Raw genomic sequence first — 7,074 nt, 5'->3', positions numbered from 1 at the left:
TCCCCTCCAATTCAATTTTCAAGTTTGCTGACGACACCACCGTAGTGGATTGGATCTCAAACAATGATGAGACAGAGTACAGGAATGAGATAGAGAATCTGGTGAACTGGTGCGGCAACAATAATCTCTCCCTCAATGTCAACAAAATGAAGGAGATTGTCATCGACTTCAGGAAGCGTAAAGGAGAACATGCCCCTGTCTACACCAATGGGGATGAAGTAGAAAGGGTCAGCAACTTCAGGTTTCTCGGTGTCCAGATCACCAACAACCTGTCCTGGTCCCTCCCATGCCGACACTATAGTTAAGAAAGCTCACCAACGCCTCTACTTTCTCAGAAGACTAAGAAAATTTGACATGTCAGCCACAAATCTCACCATCTTTAACAGATGCACCATAGGAAGCATTCTTTCTGGTTGTATCACAGCTTGGTATGGGCTCCTGCTCTGCCCAAGACCGCAAAGAACTACAAAAAGTCGTGAATGTAGCCCAATCCATCACTCAAACCAGCCTCCCATCCATTGACTCTGTCTGCACTTCCTGCTGCCTCGGAAAAGCAGCCAACATAATTAAGGACCCCACACACACTCTCTTCAACTATTTTCTGTCGGGAAAAAGATACAAAAGTCTGAGATCATGTACCAACCGATTCAAGAACAGCTTCTTCCCTGCTGCTGTCAGATTTTTGAATGGATCTGCCTCGCATGAAGTTGATCTTTCTCTACATGACTGCCACCCTACATTCTCCAATCTCTCCTTTCCTTTGCGATGTACGGTATGCTTTGTCTGTACAGTATGCAAGAAATAGTACTTTTCACTGTATGTTAAATCAAACTAAACAAGGTGACGATAGAATTTTCGGAGGAAATTGAAGAAGGAAATCAGAGATGCAAAGATGGGAAGAGAGCACAGCGGAGGTGACAAATTAATGCTTCCTATCTGTCTTTATGAAGGAAGGTGTTGTCAATGTCATAGTGGAGGCTGTTGAGACACTGGAAGGATTATAAACTGAATAAGGTGTTGGGCCAGAGCAGAGCTGGTGGAAGAGGCAATGACCATTGGATTAGCAATCCATTCCTTCTGACCTAACCAAGCAGGGAGCTGGGGATTTCTCGCCAGATTCTGACCTTGTGCTTGTTGAATTTAGCTGATCAGCAGGCCATATTGTACAGGGAAACAGAGGTACGAGAATTGAATCCAGCCACCAAACCCTGCACCAGGTGCGACAAACCAGCTCCCAGCTACTCTGGGAGGCCTGGGAATAAGTTTTAGTGTGAAAGGTCAGTTTCAGTGTGAAAGGTCAGTTTTAATGAGAAAGGTCAGTTTCAGTGTGAAAGGTCAGTTTCAGTGAGAAAGGTCAGTTTCAGTGTGAAAGGTCAGTTTCAGTGTGAAAGGTCAGTTTCAGTGTGAAAGGTCAGTTTTACCATTGGTGAGACGCAGCATGGGTTCATGAAGGGCAGGTCATGTTTGACTAATTTGGTGGAATTCTTTGAGAACATTACATGTGCAGTGGACAATGGGGAACCTGTGGATGTGGTGTATCTGGATTTCCAGAAGGCATTTGACAAGGTGCCGCACCAAAGACTGCTGCATAAGATAAAGGTGCACGGTGGTACAGGTAATGTATTAGCATGGATAGAGGATAGAGGATAACTAACAGAAAGCAAAGAGTGGGGGTAAATGGGCTTTTTACTGGTTGGCGATCAGTGACTAGTGGTGTGCCTCAGGGATCAGTGTTGGGGCCGCAATTGTTTACAATTTACATAGATGATTTGGAATTGGGGACCAAATGTCATGTGTCAAAATTCACAGATGACACTAAGGTGAGTGACAGAAGAAAGTGTGCAGAGGACGCTGAAAGTCTGCAAAGGGATATAGATAGTCTAAGTGAGCGGGCAAGGGTCTGGCAGATGGAGTACAATGTTGGTAAATGTGAGGTCATCCATTTTGGGAGGAAAAACTGCAAAATGGACTATTATTTAAATGGTAAAAAATTGCAGCATGCTGCTGTGCAGAGGGACCTGGGTGTCCTTGTGCAAGAAACACAAGGAGTTGGTCTGCAGGTGCAGCAGGTAATTAAGAAGGCAAATGGAATTTTGTCCTTCATTGCTAGAGGGATGGAGTTTAAAAACAGCGAGGTTATGTTGCAGCTGTATATGGTGCTGGTCAAGCCACATCTGGAGTACTGTGTACAGTTTTGGTCTCCTTACTTGAGAAAGGATATACTGACACTGGAGGGGGTGCAGAGGAGATTCACTAGGTTGATTCTGGAGTTGAGAGGGTTGGCTTTTGAGGAGCAACTGAGTAGACTGTGGTTATACTCATTGGAATTCAGAAGAATGAGGGGAGATCTTATCGAAACATATAAGATTATGAAAGGAATAGATAAGCAGGGAAATTGCTTCCACTTGCGGGTGAAACTAGAACTAGGGGCATAGCCTCAAAATAAGGGGGAGCAGATGTAGGACTGAGTTGAGGAGGAACTTCTTCACACAAAGGGTTGTGAATCTGTGGAATTCCCTGCCCAGTTAAGCAGTTGAGGCTACCTCATTGAAGGATTTTGAGGCAAGGATAGATTTTTGAACAGTAAAGGAATTAAGGGTTATGGTGAGCGGGTGGGTAAGTGGAACTGAGTCCACGAAAAGATCAGCCATGATCTTATTGAATGGCGGAGCAGGCTCGAGGGGCCAGATGGCCTCCTCCTGCTCCTAGTTCTCATGGTCTTAATGAAAAAGGTCAGTTTCAGTGAGAAGGGTCAGTTGAAAATCGAATTGGAGGGGAATTTGGCTGCACAGTCATCGGTGTATAAGGAGTATAGTAGGGGGGCTGAGAACACAGCCTTGTGGGGCACCGCTGTTGAGGATGATCATGGAGACGTTTCAGTGTGAAAGGTCAGTTCTAGTGTGAAAGGTCAGGCTTAGTGTGAAAGTAAGAAGTCTCACAACACCAGGTTAAAGTCCAACAGGTTTATTTGGCAGCAAAAGCCACGAGCTTTCGGAGCGCTGCCCCTTCATCAGGTGAGTGGGAGCTCTGTTCACAAGCAGGGCATATAAAGACACAAACTCAATTTACAAAATAATGGTTGGAATGCGAGACTTTACAGGCAATCAAGTCTTAAAGGTACAGACAATGTGAGTGGAGAGAGGGTTAAGCACAGGTTAAAGAGATGTGTATTGTCTCCAGCCAGGACAGTTAGTGAGATTTTGCAAGCCCAGGCAAGTCGTGGGGGTTACAGATAGTGTGACATGAACCCAAGATCCCAGTTGAGGCCGGCCTCATGAGTGCGGAACTTGGCTATCAGTCTCTGCTCAGCGACTCTGCGTTATCGTGTGTCGTGAAGGCCGCCTTGGAGAACGCTTACCCGAAGATCAGAGGCCGAATGCCCGTGAGCGCTGAAGTGTTCCCCAACAAAAAGAGAACACTCTTGCCTGGTGATGGTCGAGCGGTGTTCATTCATCTGTTGTCGTAACGTCTGCATGGTCTCCCCAATGTACCATGCCTCGGGACATCCTTTCCTGCACCGTTCAGGTGAGTGAGAGTTCTGTTCACAAACAGGGCATACAAAAGACACAAACTCAATTTACAAGATAATGGTTGGAATGCGAGTCTTTACAGGCAATCAAGTCTTAAAGGTACAGACAATGTGAGTGGAGAGAGGGTTAAGCACAGGTTAAAGAGATGTGTATTGTCTCCAGCCAGGACAGTTAGTGAGATTTTGCAAGCCCAGGCAAGTCGTGGGGATTACAGATAGCGTGACATGAACCCAAGGTCCCGGTTGAGGCCACCCTCATGTGTGTGGTCCCCACTCCTCCAGAGACTAAGTCCCTTTGGTTAATGTTCTCCCTGCTTCCCCAGAGACGAAGTCCCTTTGGTTAATGTTCTCCCCGTTGCCCAGAGACTAAGTGCAGACTGCATCCATTCCGAACTGGGTTTCTTGGGTTCATGTCACACTATCTGTAACCCCCACGACTTGCCTGGGCTTGCAAAATCTCACTCACTGTCCTGGCTGGAGACAATACACATCTCTTTAACCTGTGCTTAACCCTCTCTCCACTCACATTGCCTGTACCTTTAAGACTTGATTGCCTGTAAAGACTCGCATTCCAACCATTATTTTGTAAAATGAGTTTGTGCCTTTATATGTCCTGTTTGTGAACAGAACTCCCACTCACCTGATGAAGGGGCAGTGCTCCGAAAGCTAGTGGCGTTTGCTACCAAATAAACCTGTTGGACTTTAACCTGGTGTTGTGAGACTTCTTACTGTGTTTACCCCAGTCCAACGTCGGCAACTCCACATCTTAGTCTGAAAGGTCAGTTTCAGTCTGAAAGGTCAGGTTCAGTGTGAAAGGTAAGTTTTGATTTGATTTATATATTGTCACATGTATTAATATAGTGAAAAGTATTGTTTCTTGCGCGCTATACAGGAACACCACTTGTCACAGCCCTCCATTCAGAAACGCACCCTTCCACTGCCACCCTCTGTCTTCTTTGACTGAGCCTGTTGTGTATCCACCTTGCCAGCTCACCTCTGATCCCTTGCGACTTTACCTTCTGCACCAGCCTGCCATGAGGGACCTTGTTAAAGGCCTTACTGAAGTCCATGTAGACAACATCCACTGCCCTACCCTCATCATCTTCGTCACTTCTTCGAAAAACTCAATCAAGTTCGTGAGACACGACCTCCCCTTCACAAAACCATGTTGCCTCTCACTAATATGTCCACTTATTTCCAAGTGGGAATAAATCCTGTCTCGAAGAATCCTCTCCAATAATTTCCCTCCCACTGACGTAAGGCTCACCTGTCTGTAATTAGCTGGATTATCCTTGCTTCCTTCTTAAACAAAGGAACAACATTGGCTATTCTCCAACCTTCTGGGACCTCTACTGTAGTCATGGTGTGGAGATGCCGGCGTTGGACTGGGGTAAACATAGTAAGAGGTTTAACAACACCAGGTTAAAGTCCAACAGGTTTATTTGGTAGCAAAAGCCACAAGCTTTCGAAGCCTTAAGCCCCTTCTTCAGGTGAGTGGGAATTCTGTTCACAAACAGGGCATAAAGACACAAACTCAATTTACAGAATAATGGTTGGAATGCGAATACTTACAGCTAATCAAGTCTTTAAAGGTACAAACAAACAATGTGAGTGGAGAGGGCATTAAGACAGGTTAAAGAGATGTGTATTGTCTCCAGACAGGACAGTCAGGTGAGACTCTGCAGGTCCAGGCAAGCGGTGGGGATTACAGATAGTGTGAAATGAACCCAATATCCCGGTTGAGGCCGTCCTCATGTGTGCGGAACTTGGCTATCAGTTTCTGCTCAGCGACTCTGCACCGTCGTGTGTTGTGAAGGCCGCCTTGGAGAACGCTTACCCGAATATCAGAGGCCGAATGCCCGTGACCGCTGAAGTGCTCCCCAACAGGAAGAGAACAGTCTTGCCTGGTGATTGTCGAGCGGTGTTCATTCATCCGTTGTCGCAGCGTCTGTATGGTTTCCCCAATGTACCATGCCTCGGGACATCCTTTCCTGCAACGTATCAGGTCGACAACGTTGGCCGAGTTGCAAGAGTATGTACCGTGTACCTGGTGGATGGTGTTCTCACGTGAGATGATGGCATCTGTGTCGATGATCCGGCACATCTTTGCAGGGTTGTGTGGTGTCGTGGTCACTGTTCTCCTGAAGACTGGGTAGTTTGCTGCAGACAATGGTCCATTTGAGGTTGTGCGATTGTTTGAAGGCAAGAAGTGGGGGTGTGGGGATGGCCTTGGCGAGATGTTCGTCTTCATCAATGACATGTTGAAGGCTCCAGAGGAGATGCCGTAGCTTCTCCGCTCCGGGGAAGTACTGGACGACGAAGGGTACTCTGTCCACCGTATCCCGTGTTTGTCTTCTGAGGAGGTCGGTGCGGTTTTTCGCTGTGGCGCATTGGAACTGTCCATCGATGAGTCGAGCGCCATATCCTGTTCTTATGAGGGCATCTTTCAGCGTCTGGAGGAGTCTGTTGCGATCCTCCTCATCTGAGCAGATCCTGTGCATACAGAGTGCTTGTCTGTAGGGGATGGCTTCTTTAACGTGTTTAGGGTGGAAGCTGGAGAAGTGGAGCATCGTGAGGTTATCCGTGGACTTGCGGTACAGTGAGGTGCTGAGGTGACCGTCCTTAATGGAGATGCGCGTGTCCAAGAATGCAACCGATTCCGGAGAGTAGTCCAAGGTGAGTCTGATGGTGGGATGGGACTTGTTGATGTCATCATAGAGTTGTTTCAGTGATTGTTCGCCATGAGTCCAAAGGAAGAAAACGTCATCGATGTATCTAGTGTATAGCATCGGTTGAAGGTCCTGTGCGGTGAAGAGGTCTTGTTCGAACCTGTGCATGAAGATGTTGGCATATTGAGGTGCGAATTTGGTCCCCATGGCTGTTCCATGTGTCTGGGTGAAGAACTGGTTGTTGAAGGTGAAGACATTGTGGTCCAGCCTTCAGGAGAACAGTGACCACGACACCACACAACCCTGCCACAGCAACCTCTGCAAGACGTGCCGGATCATCGACACAGATGCCATCATCTCACGTGAGAACACCATCCACCAGGTACATGGTACATACTCTTGCAACTCGGCCAACGTTGTCTACCTGATACGCTGCAGGAAAGGATGTCCCGAGGCATGCTACATTGGGGAAACCATGCAGACGCTGCGACAACGGATGAATGAACACCGTTCGACAATCACCAGGTAAGACTGTTCTCTTCCTGTTGGGGAGCACTTCAGCAGTCACGGGCATTCGGCCTCTGATATTCGGGTAAGCGTTCTCCAAGGCGGCCTTCGCGACACACGACGGCGCAGAGTCGCTGAGCAGAAACTGATAGCCAAGTTCCGCACACATGAGGACGGCCTCAAACGGGATATTGGGTTCATGTCACACTATTTGCAATCCCCACAGCTTGCCTGGACCTGCAGAGTCTCACTGGCTGTCCTGTCTGGAGACAATACACATTTCTTTAACCTGTCTTAATGCTCTCTCCACTCACATTGTTTGTACCTTAAAGACTTGATTATCTGTAAAGACTGCATTCCAATCATTAT

This window comes from Mustelus asterias, chromosome 1, assembly GCF_964213995.1.
Source record: "Mustelus asterias chromosome 1, sMusAst1.hap1.1, whole genome shotgun sequence".
Classification (NCBI taxonomy): domain Eukaryota; kingdom Metazoa; phylum Chordata; class Chondrichthyes; order Carcharhiniformes; family Triakidae; genus Mustelus; species Mustelus asterias.
The sequence above is the reverse complement of the archived record's forward strand: the minus strand, read 5'-3'. Positions refer to the sequence as shown.